The sequence below is a fragment of the Spermophilus citellus genome (genome assembly GCF_964194105.1).
Source record: "Spermophilus citellus genome assembly, chromosome: X".
NCBI classification, from domain to species: domain Eukaryota; kingdom Metazoa; phylum Chordata; class Mammalia; order Rodentia; family Sciuridae; genus Spermophilus; species Spermophilus citellus.
In genome coordinates, this window is record NC_138190.1 from 92,382,142 (window position 1) to 92,409,284 (window position 27,143).

Here is a 27,143-nt window from a genome sequence, read left to right on the forward strand (position 1 = left end):
TGAAGATCTGCTGTAGACTTCTTCATTTTAAAGGAGCCACTTAGTGCTTCTTTATTTAGAATTTAATAAACTGAAATTATTCAAATAATTGTATCTTTTGTATATAAAAACAGATTTATTAAATATTTAGTGAAATAATTAAAACAAGCCTAAACTTTGTAGTCAATGACCTTAGAGTGCTGGTTAATGATCTAAAATAATAGCATGGCCAATGGCAAGTAATAAGCAATAAAATCTAGGAATGATGCCCCCTCAAAATTAGCACTTAAAAATAGATCATCAACTGAAATAAAAGCTCTTTCTGAGAAGTGAGCTATTCTACATTATTTCCAAATATGTAGAAGAAAGTATTTGCTTGCAGATAATCTCAAGATGAGACAAAATTTAGAACTTGCTAAATCAGTGGATAAAATGATTGGATTTCTTCATGCCATCTTTCCAATGTTTTCTGAAGGTCATAATATGTACTTCAAGAATTTAAATATATATATATATATATATATATATATATATATATATATATATATATATATATAAAGGATACATGGGAGTTGTTAGAAAATTTCATGTGCACATGTATAGTCAAATAATGTCATAGAATTTCAGAAATGGAGGAGATCTTAGTGGTTATTTCAACAATTAGTTTTATAGACAAGAAAACGGAGGGCCAGATAAGTTAAGTAGCATTTGAGTCAGTTTGCCCCATGCTCAGCAGAATGTACATTGGTAATAGTGACTCTTTTATTTATCACACATACTACATACAGCAACAACAAAAAATATCACTCTGTGTAAGAGCTATGAAACAGTTCCAAAGTGCATTTGAACAGAAGTTTCATGCATAGAGTATTGTACCCAGTGGTGATGCTTGTCCTAATTCTCACATAGTGCACTGAGAATAGAGAGTAGTTTTCACTCCCAACTCCTGGGCATGTTCATATGCAAGCACTATTACTCACCTTGGCTAATTTGTGTGTATAGATTTTCAATTAAGCATGAGGTCTTAGGGATCTAGATTTAAGAAATGAAGAGTATAGGGTAAATAAACATCTGTGCATTTAGGATATCATAGTAGTTAAATTGTATGTATAGAGAGAAAATATAAAATGATGTTTTATGCGAGTAGAAACTGGGAAGTCATTAGTTTGGGAACTCTGAGGATATCCAATAAACAATTAATTGAGCTGGTAATCAACTATCTAGGTCAGAGTCATAGTGGAAAGTGCCGATTCCACTAGACAAACAAATAAGAAAACTCTGCCCACTTTTCTAGGTGCTCCCAATCAGTTAAGTCAAGCTTTAAGTTTTTTCCAATATTTGGTTGGGACTTACTTACAATAAATAAAATGCTATTCCTTCCTAATTTCACTCATTTGTTAACTTCGACAACTAAAGCTACTCTGGAGTTGCTATATATCCACCCCATGTATGTGTTCATAAATATTTTTATTGTGGTAAAAAACAAAATAAAACTTATCATATTTATATACATATTTCAATAGTGCTAAATATATTCACATTAGTGTCAAACAAGTCATGACTTTTTCATATTGCAAATCTGAAATTTTGTACTCATTAAGCAAACACTCCACCCTTTCCTCGTTGCCCGGCTCCTGGTAACTACCATTCTACTTTCTATGAATTTGGCTTTTCTTCCTATAAGTGGAATAGCACAGTATTTGTGACTGGCTTATTTTTGTGTGACTGGCTTATTTCACTTCTAATATCTTTAATGTTCATTCAAGTGGTATAATGTGACAGAATTTCTTTCCTTTTAAGAATGAATAATATTCAATTATACATATATATCACATTTTGTTTATCTACTCATCCCTGTATGGAAATTGTGTTGTTTTCACTTCTTGGCTACTATGCATAATGCTGGTTATGTATATATCTCTTTGAGACCCCTTTTCACTTCTTTTGGGTATATACATAGAAATAGGATTTGGGGGTCATATGTTATTTCTATTTATAATTTTCTGAGGAACTGCCACACTATTTCCCATTGCAGTTGCACCATTTTTCAATCCTGCCATCAATGCAAAAGGGTATCAATTTCTCCACAGCCTCATTGACACCTAGTAACCATTCTAACAGGTGTGAGGTGATAGCTCAGTGTGCTTTTTTGTTTTGTTTTTGTATTTGGCTCTGACAAGAATCAAACCTAGCTCACATATGGTAAGCAGGTGCTCTACTTCTGAGCTACATTCCCAGGCTTCATTCTGGTTTCGATTTGCATTTCTCTGATGGTTAGTGATCTTAAACATATTTTCATATACTTGTTGGCCAGTTGTATATCTTGTTTGGAGAAATAGGCATTCAGGTCCTTTGATTATCTTTTAATTAGGTTGTATTTATGTTGTTGAGTTGTAGGAATTCTTTGTGTATTCTGAATATTAACCCTGCAAATATCTTCATGCACTCTGAAGGTTACTTTCTCATATTGTAGATTATGTCCTTACAAAAGTCTGATATAGTACTATTAATTGATTTTTTTGCTTTATTGCCTGTGCTTTCAGTATCTATGAAATCATTGCCAAATCTGATACTATGAGATTTCCCCCCCCCCATGCTTTCTTTCAGGAATTTTATAGTTTTAGGCATTAAATTTATGCCTTTAATACATTTTGAGTTAATTTTTTTGTACATGATATAAAATAAGGGTTCAACTTCATTCTTTTGATGTGGGTATCAGCAACATTTGTTGAGGAGCCTGTTCTTTTCATATTTAGTGGTTTTGCTGTCCTTGTAAAAGATCATTTGACCATACATGCAAAGGTTTATTTCTGGGATGGCTGTTCTATTCCATTGGTCTATTTGTCTGTTTTTATACCGGTACCACACTATTTTAGTTATTGTATCATTTTATTATGTTTTGAAATCAGAAAGTGTGAGCCCTCCAATTTTGTTAATCTTTTAAAAAATATTTAGTTTTTAGTTTTAGGTGGACACAATATCTTTATTTTTATTTTTATGTGGTACTGAGGATAGAGCACAGTGCCTCATTCATGCTAGGCAAGCACTCTACCACTGAGCCACAACCCCAGCCCCTTGTTCTTTGTTTTAAAAATGGTTTTGGTTACTTGATGTCCCTTGAGATATTATATGAATTTGAGGGAGAATTTCTCTGTTTCAAATGGACAAACAAAAATGCTGGTGGGATTTTTGATAGAGATTGTGCTGAATCTGTATACTACTTATTCACATCTTAACAATAGTAAGTCCTTCAATCAGTGAACATGGGTTTGTTCATGTGTTTTCATTTCATTTATTTGTGTTTTTTTTTATACCAGGGATTGAACTTCACAACTGAGCCATAATCCATATATATATATATATATAGATAGATAGATAGATAGATAGATATAGATATAGATATAGATATAGATATATATTTTGAGACAGGGTCTCTGTAGTTTACTTAGGGCCTCTCTAAATTACTGAGGCTTGCTTTGAACTTTTGAACCTCTTACAGCCTCCTAAGCCACTAGGATTACAGGTGTTCATTATCGTGCCAATCAATTCGTGTTTTCTTTAGTTTCTTTCAACAATGTTTTATATTTGCAGTATATAAGTCTTTCATCCCCTTCTGGTTAATTTTGTTCCTCAGTTATTTTATTCTTTTTGATGCTACTGTAAATGGAATTGTTTTATGAGCTTTCTTCTCATTTTATTTATTGTGATTATATAGATATATACAACTACCAGCAGAACAGGTCCAGCGGCCTGCTGAGGGGCAGGCCCGCCCCCTCCCCCTGTGCCTGCAAGGTAGGTGGAACAGTGACCACCAGCAGATCAGGCCCAGTGGCCTGCTGAGGGGCGGAGCCGCCCCCTCCCTCCGCACCTGCAAGGTAGGCGGACCTGCGACCCACCGGCAGGTCAGGCACAGCAACCTGCGGAGTGGCAGAGCTGACCCACGTTCCTGCAGGGTAGGCGGACCTGCGACCCACCAGCAGAACAGGCCCAGGGGCCTGCTGAGGAGCAGGCCCGCCCCCTCCCCCATGCCTGCAAGGTAGGCTGAACTGTGACCACCTGCAGATCAGGCCCAGTGGCCTGCTGAGGGGCGGAGCTGCCCCCTCCCCCCGCACCTGCAAGGTAGGTGCAGTTGCGACCCACCGGCAGGTCAGGCACAGCAACCTGCGGAGTGGCAGAGCTGACCCACGCGCCTGCAGGGTAGGCGGACCTGAGACCCACCAGCAGAACAGGTCCAGTGGGGGAACCAGAGGAGACTGCTTCTTGGAGCCTGCTCCTAGCAGAGCGTGCACCGAGCTCGAACCGGCCGGGGTCAGGCTCCCAGAGCTGCTTTGGCCCAGGGCTGGGGATCCGCGGAAACTGCTTCTCGGTCCGGTCCTGCTGGGTGCTGTGGGGGCCAGTGGGGCTGAGTGGAGCTGCCGCCTACGCCCAGAACAGGCCAAGCGACCCGCCGGCTTGGTATCACGTCACCCCAACTGCAGCTGGGGCCGAAGAGAGCAGCCGCCCACGCTTGAAACAGGACCAGTGACCCGACGGCGTGGTAGTCAAGTCACCCCATTTTGAGTAGGGGCCGAGCAGAGCCACCGCCCGAGCCTGCAAGGTAGGCAGACCTGCGACCCACCCACGGGACACGCCTGGTGGCCTGCCAGCGTGGTGGACACGTCGCACCGATTGGAGTGGGGGCTGAGCGGGGCCGCTGGGCCCAGCGGCTGGCTGGCGAAGATGGGAATTCTGGCAATGATACTAAAGAGACATTATTTGTATGAGCTCAAAAATAAAATAGAACTTTATGATGTGGGGAAAAATGCAATAATAAAATAGATATTGAAAAAAACACCTTGGTTAATCACTGTCACAGATGTAAGAATAGCCAAGCTGGAGCTCTGGGTATCAGCTGTTATGGATTTGAGTCAAATCATCTTCTTTTTCTGTAGAAATTGCTTTAGTTAATCTCTCTGGAATCCAAATCAGCTGCTGTTCTCCCTGTGGAAAAACACAGACAGAGCTCTGACTCCAGACAATAACTGGATCAGGACCTTTCCATTGTTCTGTTAGAATATCTTTCCAAAGTACCTTAGGCTTATGTACATTTTTCGGATATATATGTCTTTCCGCAGCACTAAGTCCTGATGAATCCAAATTTAGAAAGTTTAGAGTAAAAAGGGTTATTTTAAGTTTATCTTTGGGAGTTGCTTATTTTCCTCCTAGTTTTCTTTTGTTTCCTATTTTGTGGGTTTAAAATTCTTGTCTTCCTACATCTTTTTTATCTTTGTACATCTTCTCTCTTTTTTTTTCACCTTTCTGTACTTATGTCTTAAAGTTTTCCACTTCAAATTTTTAATCTTCTTTATCTAAATAACTTTTATCCTATTATCTTCCCATTTTCATGTTTTTTTTTTCTCCATCATGAAGGCATCTTAACCACCTTCAATTCAACCTTTTAAAGCCTTTTGCAACTTATTTAGACATTTTACAGCTTTTTACATTACCACACAAAGATTATCTCATCTCCCTCTTTTTGGTTTAATAAGTACATTTTAATAGTTTGATGAGTAAAGCAATCTTTTTTCCGCCATGAAGGTATCTCGACCACCTTCAATTTAACCTTTTAAAGCCTTCGATTATCATCTATACTGTACTTTTAAATGTACTTTTTCACCACCTACAGCTTCACTCTTTTAAACGAGGCTTCGATTCTGTTTAAATTGCTTAAATGTTAGTTTACATGGCTGCCCTTCAACCAAAGGCTTTTTTTTCTCTTCATTAAGAAGCTTTGTCTCAATCTGCCATGTACACATACCTTTTTCTTATTTCTTCCCTTCTCAAGCTTTTAAATTAAGTCTAGTTTTCTCAAAATCTTTTTAAATGGCATTTTACAACTTTTTACTTTACCACACAGAGATTATCTCATCTAGAAACATTTCTCTTTCCTTTAACCTTTTATATTAAAATATATTTCCACATCTTGAATACTTTTATATCTTTTTTAACCATTAACCCTTTTTATAAATTCACATTCTGAAACAACCCTTATAAAATTTTTGAATTTAGACAAATTACTCCACTTTAATAAGATGAAATACTTTCGTGTTTGTAAGGTACTATAATATTGTAATTGAAACCCAACTGAAACTTCTTATACTCTTTGTATATAAATTACACATGATAGAATCTTAAGACTTAGTAACCTTGTTTCAGCAAAGACACAGACCAAAGCAATATTAAACTTTTTTCCATTTACCAATTTATGAAAGCACACATAATGTTTAAATATATTACCTTATGGAACTTAATAAGTAAAGAGTACTTGATTTCATATTTAGTGGTTGATATTTTAACATGTTAGCTTTGTAAATTAATCAGATGTCTGTAAAAACCAAGATCTTAGACAAGTATAGTAAACAGAACTAGGCATCTCTTTCTTGTTGAAGAAAAATCCTTCTACAGGATACCATGATGGTGCCATTGATAGACTTAATAACTCGTCTTTTAAAAGTCATGGGCTACATTTTTGTATTGTATCAACATATGCCCTAACTGTTCTTGATCTTACTGGGGTGCCTCCTTCCTCTAACAATTTCTCTTCCTCGGAGGCGAACAACTTCAAACCTCGAGTCAACCATTTTCCCCAGTTTGCCTGAGAAAGTTCTAGGAACAGGCAACTTGAAATAAAAACAAAATAAATCAAAACAAGAACACATTGTTTTTTGAAATGGTCACCCATTTTTTTTGCTCTCCTTCAGGAGGGAGCAAATTCACTTACCCCCAAGCTTCAGACATCCCGCGTACGGACCACCAAATGCCAATGTCTTGGCTGGGCACAGAATCACCAGCCACTCACACCTTGTAGATTCAAACAGCAATCTTTATTCCCGAACTCACACCGGCCTCTACACACACGTTCTGGGGAAATCCCAGTTCTGTTGCCGCCCAATTCACCTACTCCACGAGGCTTTTTTTCCAATATCCTTTCTGAATCTCTGGAGAACTCAACGGGAGCTCAGGCAGCAGGAACACCCTAATCCCAGCAGCAATAATCCTCAACCTCCAACTTCCCTAAAACCCCTATTGTCTTAAACCGGGAACACCTTAAACTCAAGGAGCGGGATACTTCCTCAAACCTGATCAGCTCTAAACCTGGATCCGCCCTGGTCCTTGAGCAAGGTCACCTTACATGCAATGTCAACAGTGAAATTCTAAGGCAAGTCCATATAACATGGGGTACGCTGGCAAGGAAATTTGGCAATGGCCCTCATCATCTCACTCCAGTAAGATTGGCAGCCATTATGAAGTCAAACAACAACAAGTGCTGGCGAGGATGTGGGGAAAAGGGTACACTTGTACATTGTTGGTGGGACTGCAAATTGGTGCAGCCAATTTGGAAAGCAGTATGGAGATTTCTTGGAAAGCTGGGAATGGAACCACCATTTGACCCAGCTATTTCCCTTCTCAGTCTATTCCCTAAAGACCTAAAAAGAGCATGCTACAGGGACACTGCTAAATCGATGTTCATAGCAGCACAATTCACAATAGCAAGACTGTGGAACCAACCTAAATGCCCTTCAATAGACGAATGGATAAAAAAAAAATGTGGCACTTATACACAATGGAGTATTACTCTGCATTAAAAAATGACAAAATCATAGAATTTGGAGGGAAATGGATGGCATTAGAGCAGATTATGCTAAGCCCTAAAAAACAAATGCCAAATGTCTTCTTTGATATAAGGAGAGTAACTAAGAACAGACTAGGGAAGAAGAGCACAAGAAGAAGACCAACATTAAACAAGGATGAGAGGTGGGAGGGAAAGGGAGAGAGAAGGGAAATTGCATGGAAATGTAAGGAGACCCTCAGGGTTATACAAAATTACATACAAGAGGAAGTGAGGGGAAAGGGAAAAATAATACAAGGGGGAGGAATGAATTACAGTAGAGGGGGTAGAGAGAGAAGAGGGGAGGGGAGGGGAAGGGAGGGGGGATAGTAGAGGATAGGAAAGGCAGCAGAATACAACAGACATGAGTATGTCAATATGTAAATCAATGGAAGTGTAACTGATGTGATTCTGTAATCTGTATATGGGGTAAAAATGGGAGTTCATAACCCACTTGAATCAAAGTGTGAAATATGATATATCAAGAACTATGTAATGTTTTGAACAACCAACAATAAAAAATTTAAAAAAAATAGATATATACAACTGATTCTTTTCATGTTGATTTTGTATCCTGACATTTTGCTGAATTCATTTATTGGCTTTAACATTTTTTTTGTTTGTAATCTTTAGAATTTTGTACATATAACATGATGGTATCTGTGAAAAGAGATACTTTCATGTCTTCCTTTCTGACTTGGATGTCTTTTATTTCTTATTGTTGGCTAATTGATCTGGCTAGAATGTCCATACTGTGTTACATGGAACTGGCTTTAGCAATAATCTTGCTTTGGGATCTTAGAGGAGAAACTTTCAGCCTTCACCACTGAGTATGATTCAGAATACTCCAAAAAGCTGTAGGCTTTTTTTTTTTTTATAAATGACCTTTATTATGTTGAAGTCGTTTCCTTCTAGTTTTAGTTTGTTAAGTATTTTCATCATGAAGGGTGTTGAAATTTGTTAAACACATTCTCTACATCAACTGAGATGATAATGTGGGTTTTGTCTTGCATTCCATTAATTTCATATGCTGCATAGATTCATTTTTTATTTTACATCCTTGATTTTAGGAATATATCTTACTTGGTTATGGTGGATAAGGCTTTTAATGTACTATTGAATTTATTTTTACAGTATTTTTTGAGGATTTTTAAGAGGCATGTGAAACTTCATTTTTCTTTTTTAGTGTTTTTGTCTGACTTTGGTACTGAATAATGCTGGACTTATAGAATGAGTTTGTAAGTGTTCCCTTTTCTTCCATTTTTTTTCTATTTTGGAAAAGTTTCAGGAGGATTGGTGTTAATTCTTCTTTAAATATTTGGCAGATATCTCCAGTGAAACTATATTGTCCTGGGCTTTTCTTTGTTGGGTGGTATGTTTGTGTGTGTGTGCATGCTAAACATTATAAGAGCACTTACCATGGAATCTAGCCTCAACAAAATTTTAAATGCACAACAAATTCATAGCTATATGCACATCATAATATAGCATATTTCTAGAAATTATTCTTCTTGTATAATTGAATCTTTATGCTCATTTAATAGCAACTTTGCATTACCCCCTTTTCCCAGCCAGCAACCACCATACTACTATTTACATATATTGTTGTGGAAAACTCAGTCCTTGTCCCTAATAACAATCCCATAATGAGAACACATTTGTTTAATATTTATTGTTTAGTTGTAGTTAGACACAGTATTTTTATTGCAAGTGCTCTATCACTGAGCCACAACCCCAGCCCATGAGAATACAATTTTAAGAAAAAAGAAAAAGGTGTTTTATTGCTTTGCTAGCAAAGGAGAAACACTGGGAACTCCTGTCCCAAAGACTGATTCTGCCAATCAGCAGGAGCAGGGGCTTTTAAACAGGTGATTCAAAGGCTACATTTCACCTGTTCTCTCTCCAGAGTTGTAATTCACTTGTTAATTTAAGAGATAATCATTTTTGAGATCTTCTGGTGCCATCCCCAAAGTCTGAATTATTTCATTCCCGTGGTGGAGGTGTGCTCAAAGATAGATAACTCTGCCTAGGATGGGGAAGAAAGGTAATCTTGTTTGTACTGGGATTAGTGAGAAGGAGAGATTTGGGATGAGCAGGGAGAGAGGAAGAGAAAGAAACATGTACATTTTAAAAATAAGTTGCAGTGGCAGAGCAGCAAGGGCTAATTCAAAGCATAAAGTAGACCACTGTTACATTCTTAGGTTGACTATTTCAAATATCTTAGTTAAGTGGGATTTTGCAGTGGTAACTTTTTTTTATGATTTGCTATTTCACTTAGCATAATGTACTCTAGGTTCATCCATATATTATTGCACAGAGCAGGATTTCCTTCTTTTTTATTTTTTTAAGGCTAAGTAGTATTTTTCATTTGAATGCACTTGAGTGCATGTGCCACATTTATTTTCTTTCTTTATTTCTTTTTTAATTTTTTGGTACTAGGGATTGAACCCAGGAGAGCTTAACCACTTAGCCACATCCCTAGTCCTTTTGATTTTTCATTTTGAGATGACAGAGTCTTGCGAAGTCACTGAGGCTGGTCTCAAATTTGTGATCCTTCTGCCTCAGCCTTTTGAGCTACTGGGATTACAGGCTCATGCTACCATACCAGTCCACATTTTCTTTATTCATTAGTCTGTTTATGGATATTTAAGTTATTTCCTTATCTTGGCTACTGTGCAAAAATCCTCCAGTCAATATGTGAATGCAGATATCTCTTTGAGATCTTGATTTCAATCTCTTTGTGTGCATACCCAGAAGTGAAATTTCTGGATTATAAGGTACTTCTATTTATAATTTTGTGAGGAATACTATTTTCCATAGTAACTGAACCATTTAAAAAGTTTCCATCAACAGCACCCATGGGTACCAGTGAATAAGAATAGTCAATGGTCAGCAATCAGAATGATGAGCCCAATTGAGGTCTTGTTCAAATGCAAAGGCTACACTCAGATTCTAACTTGTTGGAAATATTAATGAGCACCATTGTTGAGAGTCACAGCCAGTAGGGATGGCGCCTGGCACTTTGCCAGAAGGAGTGGTTGAGAGGTGACACCAGGGAGCCATTAAGATGATGATAATTAAGTTAAGCTGTGTATAACTGCTGTGACTGGATGATGCTGGATTGAAAAAGGCTGTGTATTCAGTTGTATATAGACCCCTGCTGTCTGGCAATAGGGCCGCTCCTACTGCCTTGGGTGCTACTTTTGAGTTCCCTTTGAGGAGCCCCATTGAGACTCCTCAATGAGAGAGTTCCCAGGAGTGCCCGTGGAGTGCTGGTGGAGTTCCAGCAATAAAGGAGTTCCTGTTTGAACCTACAAGTGGCTTGTGACCTCCTGATTTGGTGCCCAGCCAGACTGCAGCACACCATCAAGGCTCACCTGTGGGAACAACTCCTTTGTTCCAGAAGTAAGAAGGATTAAGATTCAAAGGCCTTGGTGCTGGTTTCAATGTGTATTTAACATAGATTTTGCTCCTCTCTCTGCCCAGAATCATATTAGCCCCTAAGCATGCACACCAAAATGGGGTTTTCTGCTATCTGGCTTCCTCCTGCATGTCAGGAGTTCTATCTCTTCTTGCTTAAATAAATCCTACTTCATTTACTCTTACCTTCCATTATTGTCCATGGATTTTATTTTTCAAATTTGCGAGACAAGAACCCAGAAAGAAATTTGACAAAGCGGAAGCGGGGATTCTAGTTTCACTCAAAACTCTGGTTTCACAGGATCTCTGCATTCTTGCCGATACTTGTCTTTTTTCTTTCTTTTTTTTTTTAATAGTATCCATCCTATCAGATATGGGATGACATCTACTGTGGTTTTCATTATAGCATCTTTTCATTTACCTCCTGATCATTTGTATGTTTTCTTTGTAGAAATATAATACAAATTCTTTGTCATTTTTTTTAAAAAGTTGGGCTATGTGTGTATGTGTGCTTGCACATGTTTTGGCTACTAATTTGTAGGAATTCTTTATATATTTTGGATAATAGCCCCTCATATATTCTCCCTTTGTGTATGTGTGCTGAAATAGAACCCAGTAATTTGCATATGCTAGGCAAGTACTCTACCACTGACCCCCACCCCATTTTTTCCCATTCTTGTAGGTTGTTTTTTCACTCTTATAGAAAATTTGTCTCATAGAAAATTTTAAGTGTGGTATAATCACTCTTGTCTATTTTTGCTTTATTTTTTTGTGGTCCCAGGGAGGGAACCCAGGGGTGCTTAACCACTGAGCAACATTCCCACCCCAATTTTATATTTTATTTAGAAACAGGGTCTCGCTGAGTTGCCTAAGGCCTTCCTAAGTTGCTGAGGCTGGCTTTGAACTTGCAATCCTCCTGCCTCAGCCTCCTGAGAGGCAGGGATTACAGGTGTGGTCCACCATGCCCAACTTCTATTTTTGCTTTTGTTTAACAGTGCTTTGGTAGCATATCAAAGAGTCATTGCCAGAAAATTTTCTTTATGTTTTCCTCTTTAAAAAATTTATTATTTCAGTAATTTTTAAAAATCTTTAATTCATTTTGAGTTTTTTTTTCATGTTGATATCCAGTTTTTCCAACATTGTTTAAGAGACTATCATTTCCCTATTGTGTAGTCTAGATATCCTTATTTATCTTTTTTTCCATCCTTTGTTTTTAGCTGATGTGTAGTCATTTAAGTCTCTTAGAGGCAGCTGATAGTTTTCATTTTTCCTTTTAAAAATCCATTCATTCATTCATTATACATCTTTTGATTAACGAGTTTAACTCATATATATTTAAAGTGATTATTGATAGGGAAGGACTTACTATTTCAAATGAGTTGTTTTCTGACTATCATGTAATTCTTGTCCCTCTTTTACTCACTTGCTGTCTTCCTTTGTGTTTTGACTATGTTTTGGTATTGATATGGTTTGATTCATTTCTCTTTTTCTCTTGTGTGTCTTTTATACGTATTTTCTCTTTTGTTACTATGGCACTTAAATACAATACTTCATTCTTATTATTATCTATTTGAAACTGATAAAAACTTAAATTGCTTATGAAAACTCTATATATTTTTACTTTTCCTTCTTTGTTCTTTGTTATTGATGTCACAGTTTACATATTTTTATCTTTTAATTTGTATTGATTAACATATTTTTATATTCATAGTCATTTTCAGTGCCTTAACATTTATGCTAGAATTAAAAAGTGATTTACCTACCAACATTAAAATTTATGTTATTATGTACTTCTCTATTCACTTTTACTAGTAAGTTTTATACATTCATATGCTTCTTGTTTTGTTTTGTAGTACGGGTGATTGGAACATAAGGCCTTGCACATGCTAGGCAAATACTCTACTGAGCTACAATCCCCAGCCGTTTTTAAAATTTTATTGAGACAGGATGTTGCTAAGTTGCTCATGCTGGCCTTAAACTTGTGATCTTCCTGTCTTAGCCACCCAAGTAGCTGAGTTTCATTTGCTTTGTAATAATTTTCTGCCATTCACGTTGAAGATCTTTAACAGTTTTTTTGTAAGGCAGGTCTCTGGTGTCTTGGATTTTGTTTGAGAAAATTTTACATTTTTATTTTTTATTTTTCAAGTCTGAGGGATGGTTTTGCCCAGCATAATATTATTGATTTGCAGGGGGTTTGTTTGTTTGTTTTTTTAAGGACTTTGAATATAACATATTATTCAATTCTGGCCTGTAATGTTTGTTCTAAGAAATGTGCTGACCATTTTATGGAGGCTCCCTTGCATGTGATAAATTATTTTCTTTTGCTTCTTCCATAATTTTCGTTTTGTCTTTGACATTAGACCATTTGAGTATAATGTGTCTTGCTGTGGTTCTTTTTGGTTTTATTCTAGTTGGAGTTTTTTGAGCTTGTTGAATCTGTATGTACATTTCTTTCCTCAAATTTGGGAGTTTGGGGGCTATTATTCCTTGTAGTAATCTCTAGGTTTCTTTTTCTTTCTCTTTTATATTTCTGTTACCATAATAATATACATATGGGTGTGTTAAATAGTTTCCATATGTCCTTTAAAGCTCTCTTCATTTTTATTCATTCTATTTGCTTTTTGTTGCTGGTGAATTCTGTTGTGAAACCCTTGTAATTAATTTTTCAGCTCACTTATATATTTCAACTCCAAAGTTTCTGTTTGGTTCTTTTTTTATAGTTTATATCTCTTTGTTGATGTTCTCATTTTGCTCATAATACTCCTGATTTCATTTCTCTGTTGTCTTTCACCTCATCAAACACATTGACAATTTTTAAAAATTCTTTCTGAGATAACTCATATATCTGCATGTCTTTATGGTCCATTTCTAGAGTTTTATTTCTTTAGATTGGGTCATGTTTCTCTGTATGATTTCTTATTTTATGGTGGGATTTGAGCATGTGAAAAACAACCACTCTCTCAGTCATTGTCTACTGGCTTTATGCAGGAAAAGACTTCACCAATTGGCATGACTAGAGGTTCAAGGGTTTCTTATACTTTTTCTGATTTTTTAGATTCTCTGATGTTTAACTACAGAACTACAGCTCTAATGCGATATTTACCTCATTAAACATTATTAGCACATATCAATTGAACAAAATATTGGGATTTATTGTGATAATTTCATACATGCCTATAATTTACTTTGATCTTAACAACCCTTCATGTGTCCTTCATTCTTGACTCCCCTTGGTTCCCTTCCTCATCCCTTTATACTCCCTGTCCTATTTTTCACCCCCCCTAGATTCTTGTCTTTCCGAGTCTGGTTTATTTTTCTAAACATGATAACATCTATTTACTGGCAAATGCCATAATATCAATCTTCTTCATGTCTGAGTAATATGCCATTGTGTATATATACCACATTTTCTTGATCCATTCATCATTATATAGGCAACTTAGGCTGATTCCATAACTTGGCTATTGTGAATAGTGCTTCTGTAAACATGGGAATGCAGGTATCTCTATTGTATACTGACTTTGAATCCTTTTATACACCCAAGATTGATATAGCTAGATTATGTGGTAGATCTACTTTTAGTTTATTAAGGGACCTCCATGTTGTTTTCCATAGTAGCTGGGCTAATTTACATTCCCACTAATAGTATATAAGGTGAAAAGATAAAAAAAATTGAAGTTAAAATGTAAAGGACCGGGTATTGTAAAGTTTCTAACCTGCAAAGCCTGAGTTAAAATGTAAAGGACCAGGTATTGTTAAGTTTCTATGCTACACTCAAAGCCTGAAATTCCTGTAGCTGTTAGGACAATTCCCGGGACTGCCCATTAAATAATCCCCCCTGACCCCTCAGTTGTTTAACAACTTGGACCCTGTACAGCTAGGCACGTAGGCACCTCAGGGCTCAAACCAATCAGTTTGAATGTATCCCCCTCCTTAGGAATGACCTATCACTCCAGCCCAACCTGTTCCCGCCAATGAATGTACTAATCATGTTTGAGAGTTGTTGTTTGATTTTCCCGTGGTGTATGGTGATTTGTTAAAGGGGACTGTGATGTATGTAAAGTCCCTGCCCTCCCTAAAGAAGTGCACTTAAGCACTGCTCAACTCCTGCTCGGGGCTCTTGGCCGCTCTCCCTTCTTGAGTGAGCCTGGAGCCCCAGTGCACTGGATCCTCAATAAACCCCCTTTTGCTGTTGCATGAGTCGGTCTCTTGGTGGTCTCTTCCTCCGTTTTTCGCCGGTCCCTTACAAAGGTTCCTTTTCCCCTGCACCTTTGCCAGCATTTCTTATTTTTTTTCTTTTTTTTTTTTTTTTGGTGATAATCATTTTCACTGGGATGAGATGGAATCTCAATGTAGTTTTGGTTTTCATGTCTCTGATGTTGAACATTTTTTCATATATTTATCAGCCATTTTTACCTCTTATTTTGAAAAGTATCTGCTTAACTCTTTTGCTCAATTGTTAATTGGATTATTTGGCTTTTTGCTGTTACAATTTTGACTTATTTATATATTGTGGATATTAATTCTTGTTCAGATGTCTTGGTCAAATGAATAGCTGGTAAAGATTTTATCACATTTTGTGGGCTGTCTCTTCACTCTATTGATTATTTCCTTTGCTATGCAGAAGCCTTTTAATTTTATGTAATCCCATTTGTCAATTATTTCTATTATTTCATACACTGTTGGAGTCCTGTTCAGGAAATTACTGCCTATCCTTATTTCTTGAAGTGTTTTAGTAGGTTTGAAGTTTCGGGTCTTATGTTAAGGTCTTTGATCCATTTTGAGTTAATTACTAGGAACTATATCCATTCTACAAAAATCAATCTCAGAAAAAATCTGTTGACCAAAAGAATTTAAATATATTGAGTGTATTAAAGTTGCATTCTTTTTAACTGAAAATATATTTTCATTCTACTGAATAAGAATCTCTGGGATGGGACTTGCCAATATATAGTTTTATAGCCTTTTCAGCATCATCTGGAGTTAGTTGGAAATGGAGACTTTTAGATCTCACACTCCTAACCCACTGAATCAGAGGCTATATTTAAATAATATCCCCAGGTGAGTAGTATGCATTTTAAAATTTGGGCAATTCTAGTTCATGCAATTCTGATGTTCTTCCAGATGTAAAACCAGTGCTTTTAAACATAGTATTCATCCGAATTTGGATCATAGGTCCATCTGCAGCAGAATCATTTATTGAATTGATAGAAGTTGAGGCCCTAGAATCTACATTTTATTAAGCCCTCTCCCAAAGTGATTGTTATGCCAACCAAGGTTTGAGAAGGACTTTTCTAAGCAGCAGGAATTATTGCATCACTCTTAACCATTGTTCTCAGTGTGAATGTCATAGCATCAACATTAGTATCACCTGATGTTATGGTTTGGCCCGTATGTGAAAGGCTTGATTGCTAGCCAGTGGTGTTACACTGGTTGGTGGTTGACCCTTTAGGAGGCAGGACATAGTTGGAGGAAGTTAGGTCACTGGGGGTGTGCCCTTGAAGGGGCTATCGGGACTGTAGCCCCTTCCTCCTGTTCTCTTTGTTTACTGACATGAAGTGAGCAGTGTTGCCCCACCAAATACTCCCACCCTGATATTCTGTCTTGCCAAAGGTGCAAAAACAATGGGACCAACTGATCATGGACTGAAACCTCTGGAATTGGGGGCCAAATGAATTTTTCCTACTTTTAAGTTGTTTATTTCAGGCATTTTGTCACAGCTACATAAAGTTAACATGCCTTGGAACTTAAAAATGCACATTCTCAGGTGTTACTTTAGACCTACTGAATCAGAAACCCTAGGTATAGGGCCTGGCAATCTATGTATTAGCAAGTCTTTCTTATTGTGATGCACATTAATGTTGGAGAATGACAGTGTTAAGGTTTAGGCAGTGGACCTAGAAATAGCCAATACAAGATTATTAGCTTACCAGATGCATTGGTTCTGTTAGTGACATGAATGGATGTCACTTGGTTTTCCAAATGTTCTTCATTAGTTGAGCTAATTATTATATTTTAAAATATTTTTCAACTTATCAGTGTTTTTATAGGAAAATACACTTATTGCCATGTTTATATTTCTGCAGAATAATTATATTTAAATTTCAAGTAAACATCCTCATTTATCTAATCAATGCTCCAATATTAAATAATATAGCATATTGCACTTAACTAATTTCTATTCTACTGTTTTACCATCATGGATGAGTGACAAGTGTAGCTCTTTCAAATCATATGCAAGTGACTGGTAGCCCACCTGTACCTGTTGTCTACCAACTGTTTAGTTGTCACAGGCATAACTGCCTGACAGCCTGAATTGATGTGGTGTTAATGAAAAGGATCACCTGGGCAGAACAGAGTATCAGACTCTTGCCCCATCAGTTGAAACAGCTGTGGTCTACAGCCTGCCAAGAAAAGGTCAAGAAGGGCAAGCAAGCTTTGCAGAGAGAAAAAAGTAAAAACAGCACAAAACTTATGTTTCTCTAAGTAAGCTGACCCCACTTGATGTAAGAGAATTGTCTGTAAAAGGGCCCAAGAGATGTCTCTGGAGATCTGGTTTAGAAAGAAATGCAGTGCTTTAAAGAAATGAAATATGTTTCTGAGGAGAATAGGTCTTTATCTATGTTCCCTCTATGTAGGCAGCTATGACATCATAATGATACATATGCTGTACCACTTCAAAAGTTTTATAGAATTCTTGCTCTTAAGCATTGGTGCATAGATGAAGAGCTGAGAGTTTGCTTTGTTGAATTATGTGGCTGATAGTTAGGATTGTATTCATTATTCTGAATGATGGATATACCTGTGAGGAAATACATTATTTGGAAATTTGATAGAAAACTGAATATGCAGCAGTGTGAAGTGGGCTAAATATGGCTGTTAAATGAAAATGGAATGTATGGTAAGATATTCTGTGTTGTAAAACTTGATGTATGTGCACTGAGAAAAAAATTAAAAGGAAATAAGGGTAGATGATAATAATAGTTTTGTTTGGGTGGGGTGATTGTTTATTTAGTATTTCTCCCATTACAGTTTTCCAAGTTTCCTTTATTGACATGTATGACTGAGTATTACTTTCATAATTTAAAAGATGACTTAGTTTTGTTTGAAAAAGAGGAACAAAAATATAGACATTTCACTATTGCTAAACGAAGTCCAATGCCTTTGCTAATATAGTCTGATCTTGGAACAGTAGAATTGGCATCACCCGGGATCTTAGAAATGCATCCAAGAGCTACTAAATCAGAATCTTCAGCATTACTAGATTCCTGGGTGATGTCAAAGCACAAAACTTTGGAGAAACACTCAGGGCATTAGTCACACATGCTAATATGTTAAATTCCTATATCAGACTTTACATTCAACAGATTTCAGCATGTTCAAGATTGGTCCTATTTGAAAATTCTATTTTCATTCCAATCTATTTAATTTAAATGTCACCTACACATTGTGATGCAAAAGTAAAGGAAATTAAGAATCCATGCTAGATAAAAATTTATTGAGGGAAAATGAGAACAAATGCAGATTCTTATTTCAGTTTTCTTTCTCATTAACATCACATTGGATTGCAGAGGTGTAGCACCTGGAAATAGTTTTCTGGCAACCAAAAATGATGGTGAATGTACATAAATGGCAGGAATTCCCACGGTGCCATCCTTTCCGCAGTTGCAAGGAAAATAGCTCCATGAAAGCTTAGATTGTAATTATTACAGCTGGCGGGTTTTCTAAAGACACAGCCATTCAAAAGCCATTTGTAATTGCTAGTATACTTATTATCAAAGTGTGAACCACAGCAAGCTCAGACTCCTGTTTTTTTTTATATAATCCATGCTTCTATTCTTTCCCATTTTTTTGCTTTTCTATAAACTGCTATAAAATAGAATGTTTCATTTTTATCCAAAATTATTTTATTCAGTAATAACTTCAGACTAATAAATGATTTACCATAATAAATGGTATACCATATATTACTGGGGATTGAACCCAGGGGCACTTTGCCACTGAGCTACATCCCCAGCCCTTTTTATTTTATTTTCTTATTTTGAGATAGGGTCTTGCTAAGTTGCTGAGGACCTCACTAAATTGCTGAGGCTAGCCTTGAATTTGTGATCCATCTGCTTCAGCCTCCCAAATCACTGGGATTACAGACGTGCACCATGGTGCTGGGTTTATGTGCTGTTTTAAAGATCCCAATTAACAGATGAATTAAAAATTCCCATAGGTTGTTCCCAAAGAAGGTGCATTGATATTTCTTTTTTCCTAAATGATTTACACCACATCCTCTCCCCCATCCCCCTAGTCTGTGTGTGTGAGAGAGAGATGAGAGAAACAGAAGGAAAGCAGCATGATGTATAGTTTCTCCAATTTGCATGTGAACCACCTGGAATCTTGTTAAAATGCAGATTCTGAATATTTAGCAAGATTGAAGTAAAAAGAACCCAGCTTAGGAGGCAAAAATACACCTAGCTCAGTCAATTGATTTTGACTAAATTATTTTAATTCTATAGATACTTCAATTTGTTAATTTCTTCATCTATATAATGGGGCTAAATATTGTGTGGATTCAAAAAACAAAATGTTTGCAAAGCACTTGGCACCAGGAGAAACTCAATAAACAGTACTCATTGTATTATTGCCATGGAGTAGATGGGCTTTCGTATACAGTACATTGAAGGAAAAGAAGTGTCAAATAAAAAGGCTGACATATGTCACAATGTGAAATCTCAAGCTTGCTTATGTCTGCCCCTTTTCAACTCCTTTGATGCAGGGATTGCCCCCCTGGGTCAAGAACTGACAGAGAACAATGGGATGCTAATATCATTTGAGCATTCCCAACTTCAGGCCAGAATAACTTGCCTGGATTGCATCACTGTCAGTTTTTATCATTTTTTCTGTTTCCTCATAGCAATGGATAGTAGTACCTACCTTTTTGGACTTCACTGTTTCTCACATTCTTTTTTAAGATTTTTTTTAAATATTTTTTTTAAGGAGAGAGAGAGAGACAGAGAGACAGAGAATTTTTTTAATATTTATTATTTTTTAGTTCTTGGCGGACACAACATCTTTGTTGGTATGTGGTGCTGAGGATCGAACCCGGGCCGCACGCATGCCAGGCCAGCCCGCTACCGCTTGAGCCACATCCCCAGCCCCCTTTTTTAAGATTTTTATAAGAATTGAAATTCTCCCTCCAGCTATGTGACCCAAATCTGCCTTGTAGTTCCAACAGTGCCCCAAGAACCTTTGAAGGTTCTTGGGTTTATCCTAGTCACTGGAGAAATCCTTGGTGTTTCAGACCTACCAATAAAAATACTGGCATAATTTTAACAGATTTCTTAGTTAAATATTTCCAGTCACTGATTGCACATACAGGTCCCCATGGAAAATCCTCTGCACATATACAAAATAATTCATTCATGAACCCTCTGTTTATATTATTATACTGGAATGATACATGAATGATATTATTATACTAGAATGATCCTAGACAGGAAAGGTTGGAAAGCGAATTTCAGCCTTGAGTATAGATGGTTTGTCTCATTTTCCATAGTCACTTGTACCTAACCCTAACCCTAACTGTAACTCACTCAGTTTCTTGTAATTTCTGATTGATTTACTTGTGTGACATTTTTAATCCAGTGTGTGATTATTATAGTATATTCATTCAAAATTTATAAAGACTTAATAGTCAATATAAACATCACTAATAATATTAATAATAATAATTTTAATAGTAATAGATTGTTATTGTTTTCTAACTGATCATGAATATTATTAATAATAATTGCATGATACCTCATCTATGAAATATTCAAAGTTAGTATATTTTTTAATGATATTGTTGATGTAGTTATTGTTTTCCAAAAAATATTCTCAATTGTTAATAATTTTCCTATAATATTTTATTATTATATGGTCTGAATTGATCAAAAAATATTCAATAAGCATCTGCTACATTTAAGATCCAGACTAGATACTATATACTAAGGATTCAAAGTGTTATGAAAGTTTGCTTCTTTGAGGAATTTATGATCATGGTTTTAATTTTTTAACATCTTGCATGCTGGCCTTTCAACACAGATAACATGTTAAATAACAACCTGATATTGTTTTTATTCAGTGTCTAACAAGTAATACAGGTAAAGAGAATTATTGGAGTTCAGAGAGGGAAATATTAATTGAGTTCCAAGTGATTGGGCAGGGCTTGGTGGATGAATCCATAATTGTACTGGTCTTAGATACTTGAAGAAGATTAAAAAAAAGTGTAAAAAAGTTGTATTACCTGTGGATATTCAGGTCAGTTTATTTCAATCACAAATAAACTATAGGCATTCAGCTACTCCACTGAATTCTATTTAAAAATACTGGTACCATGTGTGAGACCATGGGTTTGATCTCCAATGCCTAAATAAATAAATAAAAATACATATAGCAAATACTGATTAACTTTCACCCCATATTCTCCCAGGTTTAGCCAAGATTGATCTCACAGGCTTGTAATCCCAGCAACTCAAGAGATTGAGTCAGGATGGTTACAAGTTTAAGACCAGCCTCAGCAACTTTGCCAGAACTTGTCTCAAAATAAAAAGGGCTGGGGATGTGGTTCAGTGGCAAAGAGCCCTTGGGTTCAATCCCCAGTACCAAAATAATAATAAGCCAGTTTTTATGCATTTGCATGTAAAGCAAGTGGCATATGTATGAATAAGAATACACCGTGAAAGTTTTAGATATATTATTTTGAATGAGTTGATTTCATTTTTTTATGATTTTCTAGGGACAGACCTCTCTTGCCATAGATTGGAAGGTTCTGGAGCAGGCGTTTTTCCTTACTGAAAACCCCAAATTAAAGTTGGATTTCATTGGGGTCTAGTCAATCCAAGACCCAAGGAAACATAACATTTCCTTGAAGCCTTCCCTGACCCTTTCAGGCTGGGAGAGCAAGGGGGTGAAAAAGAAAGGAGGACATGAGGACACGGTAAGGTCATGTTCATGTACTTATGAGGCATAAGTAGACACAGCTGTGGGACAAGTACTTGGATTGTACTGGGATAGGTGATACTCAAAAGATAGTTGTGTTGCTTGTAGGGATAGAGTGTACTGTGCTCATGATAAATGTGTCATGAGATTTTGGGTGTGGTGGTATGTCAGTTTTATCTGCTTAGGTCAGAGAATGGCTGTCTATGTTAAGATGAGTGAAGTATTTAAAAGAAAACTCAAGAGGAAGCTTCTCAAAGGGCCAAGTGATAGATACTGATACTGTAGTGAAGGTTCCTATAATCAGTCTCTCCCCATAGCTTAAAAGTGTTTATTTCTTTATTCATTATTCACCAAAGAATAACTGACCATCTATTGTATGCCAAGCACTATAATAATCTCAGGGGATGTGAACAAAACCAGACAAGTCCCTTTCTTTGAGATCTTCATAGTCTTATCAGGGAAATAGACATTAATGAAATAGTCACAAGCATAACTGTCTGTTGACATAAGTGTTCCAAAGGAAAAGGTCAAGGTACTATGAGAGAATAGCATGGTCTATTATGTCCTTTATGTGTTTTGTATATTTTCCACTATACCCAGAGACACCAGCCAGTCACTGCTATTAGGCCTCAGTGGCATAACCTTTAAGAGTTTGCTTTTTCCTGTGGGCCCTAACAGTGCTCAAGTCATACATAATTCATGACACTTAATGAATGTCAGTGTGATTAGCCATTTATACATCTCTCTCCCTAAGTAGCCTGTGCGGTCCTGGTGAGCAGAAACCCATTTAATTCATCTCTGTACCTCTAGTCCAGGGCTTGGTATTCAGTGAAGTTTCAATAAATGTTAGCTGAATGACTGAATAAATCCTATTGCAACATAATACAGGTTAAAATTATATCCTGATTCAATATTTTTTTAACAACAGTGTGGGACAAGAACTTTTTAAATACATTCTAACTTTCCTGCATATCAGATGACAGTAGTTTATTACAGAATGAGAATTTGTATGTTCTATTCTTTTTAACTATATGCTCATTTTCAAAGTATTCATTTCAAATTCAACTAGAGATCTATAAATCAAAGTTTTTTTTTTTTTTTATAAAGACACTATTTAGAAAATTAGCAAATTCTGCATTAGAGTCAAGTCCAACTAGTTATTGGTTGGGGAGAAAAGTTTAAAAATGCCAAACAAATTCCAAAGTGCATTCAATGACTCTATTAAGCAGATTGTGATGTTGCTCAATATAAACTTGATTGAGACCATGGTGAGGGGTTTGGAAATTGTCTGTCGTTATTATCTATAATTTGGGGGGTGGAGTTAACTGTTTTTAATATGTACTCACTTTACTGCTTCATCAGCCCTTTTGTTTCTCAGTTTTACCACTAACTCTTTCTGCTAAAACTCTTTACAGAGGCTAAAGTATGTCTGCATACATTCAGCATATTTAACTTATACCCCAGAATGAGATAGAGATATTATAGAATCAGGACTGTGAATAGAATTTAGAAAGGTAATTTTTTTCTGGTTGGCCTACCATAATAAATATGGATAATTCTGTAGATGATTATAGAGCAATAAGTATGCTAAAAGAAAACTCTGAGTCAGACAGTGAGTACAGCCTTTGAGATGCTCCTGACCCTGGTAGTGGAAACCTCAATTCATTAGCCAGCTTAAATCTGTCAAGGAAAGGACAGTCTCCCACAAAAGTGAAATTCTCCTTAATGAGCTGTTAATTGTTTACTTGCAGACTGAAGTTACCTGATAATATTTCTTCTAATTTTACTAATGTATTCCTGGCCCTGCCACTACGATGGCCTCAGGCAAACTATCATAAAAATGCAGGTGTGCTTAGCAGGTATAATAAAAGTATAATAAAAGTGCAGATGTGCATAGCAGGTTTGTCAGTTGATCTGCTCGTATCAGCTTAAAAGAACTTCATTTCTATAAATTAAGAAATGAATCACTAGTGTACTGATTCTCTGATTGCCCTGTCTTCCTCATTTTCTCCCCAGGCCCAGACTGACTAGGCTATTTTACAAAAGTTGGAGATGACTCATTACCCCATATTACTTTGTCTCACATGGCATCATTTTATCTTATGCACAAAGAGAATGACAAGTGACACTGTTGCATTGATTTTATTGTATTAGGTTATACAGAACACTGGCTGTGATGAATATATAATCTGGAACAAGAGACTGTCTTTGGGACTTAGGGCTTTGGAAGGATAGACAGGGAGATAGAAAGGGGGATTTTGAAAAGGCATATAAAGGATGGAGAGAAAGAAATATTAAGAGAGATTATACTTGCTATATAAGCAAGATTTTATTTTCTATACATCAGAGAGTATTGAAAACCCATAGATGGTTCTTAGGCTAATCTAGTAAATTGGCATTGAAAAGTAGTTTTTAAACTGTGCTAAAACTGTTGACCCAAGGCTTTTCAATTCCTGCCCATAGTTACAGACTTGCTGGTAATTATCATTTACCAAGGAACCTAGGGATGTTGTAGGACTGAGCAAGTGATTGGTTTCTTGCCAATGCTAAAATGGCAGGGCAGCAATTTCCCCCATTAAGTTAAGTATGGAAGATAAGATTCCTCTGACATACACGTGCATGTATGTTTGTGCATGTGCATGTCTGTGTGCTTTCCATTAATAGTGGCCACTGAATGCAAATGTGATGGAAATAGGAATATGAGGAAATTCACTACAGACACAGGTTTCATCTCAACATGCAGGTTGAGTCAAGGATAATTTTTTAGTTTATTTTAACATATTCAAGAAGAAAAGAACCCTGTCAACTGGGTAGAATTCTATTTCTTCTGTCAGAAAGCTACATGTTTTGTTATAGGTATCTGCCATTGTGAGAATGGAATTATTAAAGCTTGTTGTCATACAAAAAAGGCTCATTACACTCAGCAAAGCATGCAAATACCAGTATAGTTCTCTATCATAGTTAAATAATACTATTCCTTCTTAAGGTGCTTGATAGTGTTACAGGGCTGGTGCCTTCTGGGAAACTGAGACATTGCTTAGAACTCCCCACCCCCTGTCTTCTTTCAAACACTGAATCTTGTAATCAAGTCAGAAAGATTACAGACCTATCACTCAGAGTAACAGGAATGAGTCTATTGAAGGGATAGAAAAAGGAAAGGGGACACTCTCAAGGGAGAGTGGATCCTCTCCGAGAAGAAAGGGACCCAGTTTCATTGGGGATCCCAGAGAAGTTTCCAGAAAGTTCCACCCAAGTCCACTTCTTGACTTTTTACTGATAACAAGATGACATCACGCTTTCAAGTCCCCAATGCCATAACAACTCTAAGTCACTTTGACCCATGCTGACTGGTTCTAATTGGTTTTCTCTTCATAAATTCTGACAGATTCTATGGTTAGGAGGGATTATCCTTATCTCTCTGAGTTTTGGGATCTGGTCTATGAAAAGGGTTACAACAGTCTCCCACTTCAGCATAACTTGGGTTCCTCTCATTCCTGCATTTCTCCCGCAGATAACAGGTAGTTTATTGAGAAATGTAACATCCTGTCCACTTAAGCCAGGCAGGTATGCTGGTAAATTCTTCTTGGAAAAGAAAGCATGTGGGGGTTCAGCACAGTGGGCCCAATTTATAGAATTATTCCCTATCCTCATGTTTTGACAACTCATATCTGTCTGATAAGAATAACATCTGGTTTCCTAGATCAAAGCCAGAAACACATTTTTGCTAGTGTATACCATATTAATTTTACCCCATCATAAACTCCAAATATGAGAAATATCCCATTATGTTCTAAACCAAGTTAAATCAGGTCTCCCCTTATGGGAGACATGTGGACAATCTAATATCAGTCATTATTGGGTTTCCTTTTGTCCTTCTCCAGAGTTGTAAGAAGGCTTTGTGGATTTATGTAATCCAGAATTTCAAATGTCCCTGCCAATGTGTTTATTAGCCATGCCTTTAATTTCCATGGAGGTGGATGGTACTACTGCTTCTTTGCTGGGTTGTGACTTACTCATGTATTCTCTAGACAGGACTCATCTGAAGCTCCATCTCTTTCCCCATCTACTCACAGAGCTTAAAAGTCTGTTTCTCAGCTATTTGGTGACCACACACACACACACACACACACACAAAAGTCACCTTTCCAGTCCTAGGAACTTTCTCAAAGGTCTAGTCTTAGCTATTTCCCCCACCTCCCCCTTCAAATTCTTCTTTCCATCCTGTCTCTATCTTGGATGATTTTGCATTATCCCTTCTCGGTGGAACTTTAAAGACACATGTTTGCACTCTGCTGTAGGATAGTGAAGCAGAAATTACTGAAATAATGTTTTATTCAAAATAGCTCATCCTGTTATCAGTAGCCTTCATTAACTAAAGAACAAGTTCTCATGTCATTCAAAAGTGAACCAATGGTCCATACAGTTACAGTCTGTCATTAACACATCTTGAGGACAGTGAGACAGACTATTTTAGGCTAAAAACTATTCTAGGTATCTTTCCCAAGTATGGGTCCATTGCATCACATCCTTCCTTAAAATTAGTGGTTGCTGATTAAGTAGCAAATCAAATCCACTGCTTTTGACTTCAAAGGCATAGCCTTGATTTACCTTTTCAGTTTTCTCTCTTGTAAATACTCTATGCTCAGGCAGAACTTCCCTGTGTTATGTGAACATTTTATTACTGAACATTATCACCTGCATGTTTTCGCTCTTGGTACTCGACTGGGGCACTTTCCTTTGAATCTGCCTCTTGAGATCCTACTCTACTCAGAGCTTGAACTTGGATGCTCTTTCCTCTAGGAATTCTTTCTGGATTCCTTTCATTTCATTTTCCTTTTTTTCTCTTTTGAGCCCCAGAACATTTCATGTGGGCTTCTCTTTTTGAAATTCTCATATTCTGTTGTACATCGTAGTTATTTGTATGCTTACTTTAGCATTTCAAGTAGATTATGCATTTCCTGAAGGCAGGGATTTTGACCAAAGGCTGAGAAATCTAGCAGAATGCCAGAATGACTACACATACAACAATTAATGTTGAAATTAGTAGATCATATCCCAAGTAATTTTTAGATCAGACACTATTTCCTCTTTCCTCTGACAGTGAGTGCCTGCAGTTATTATT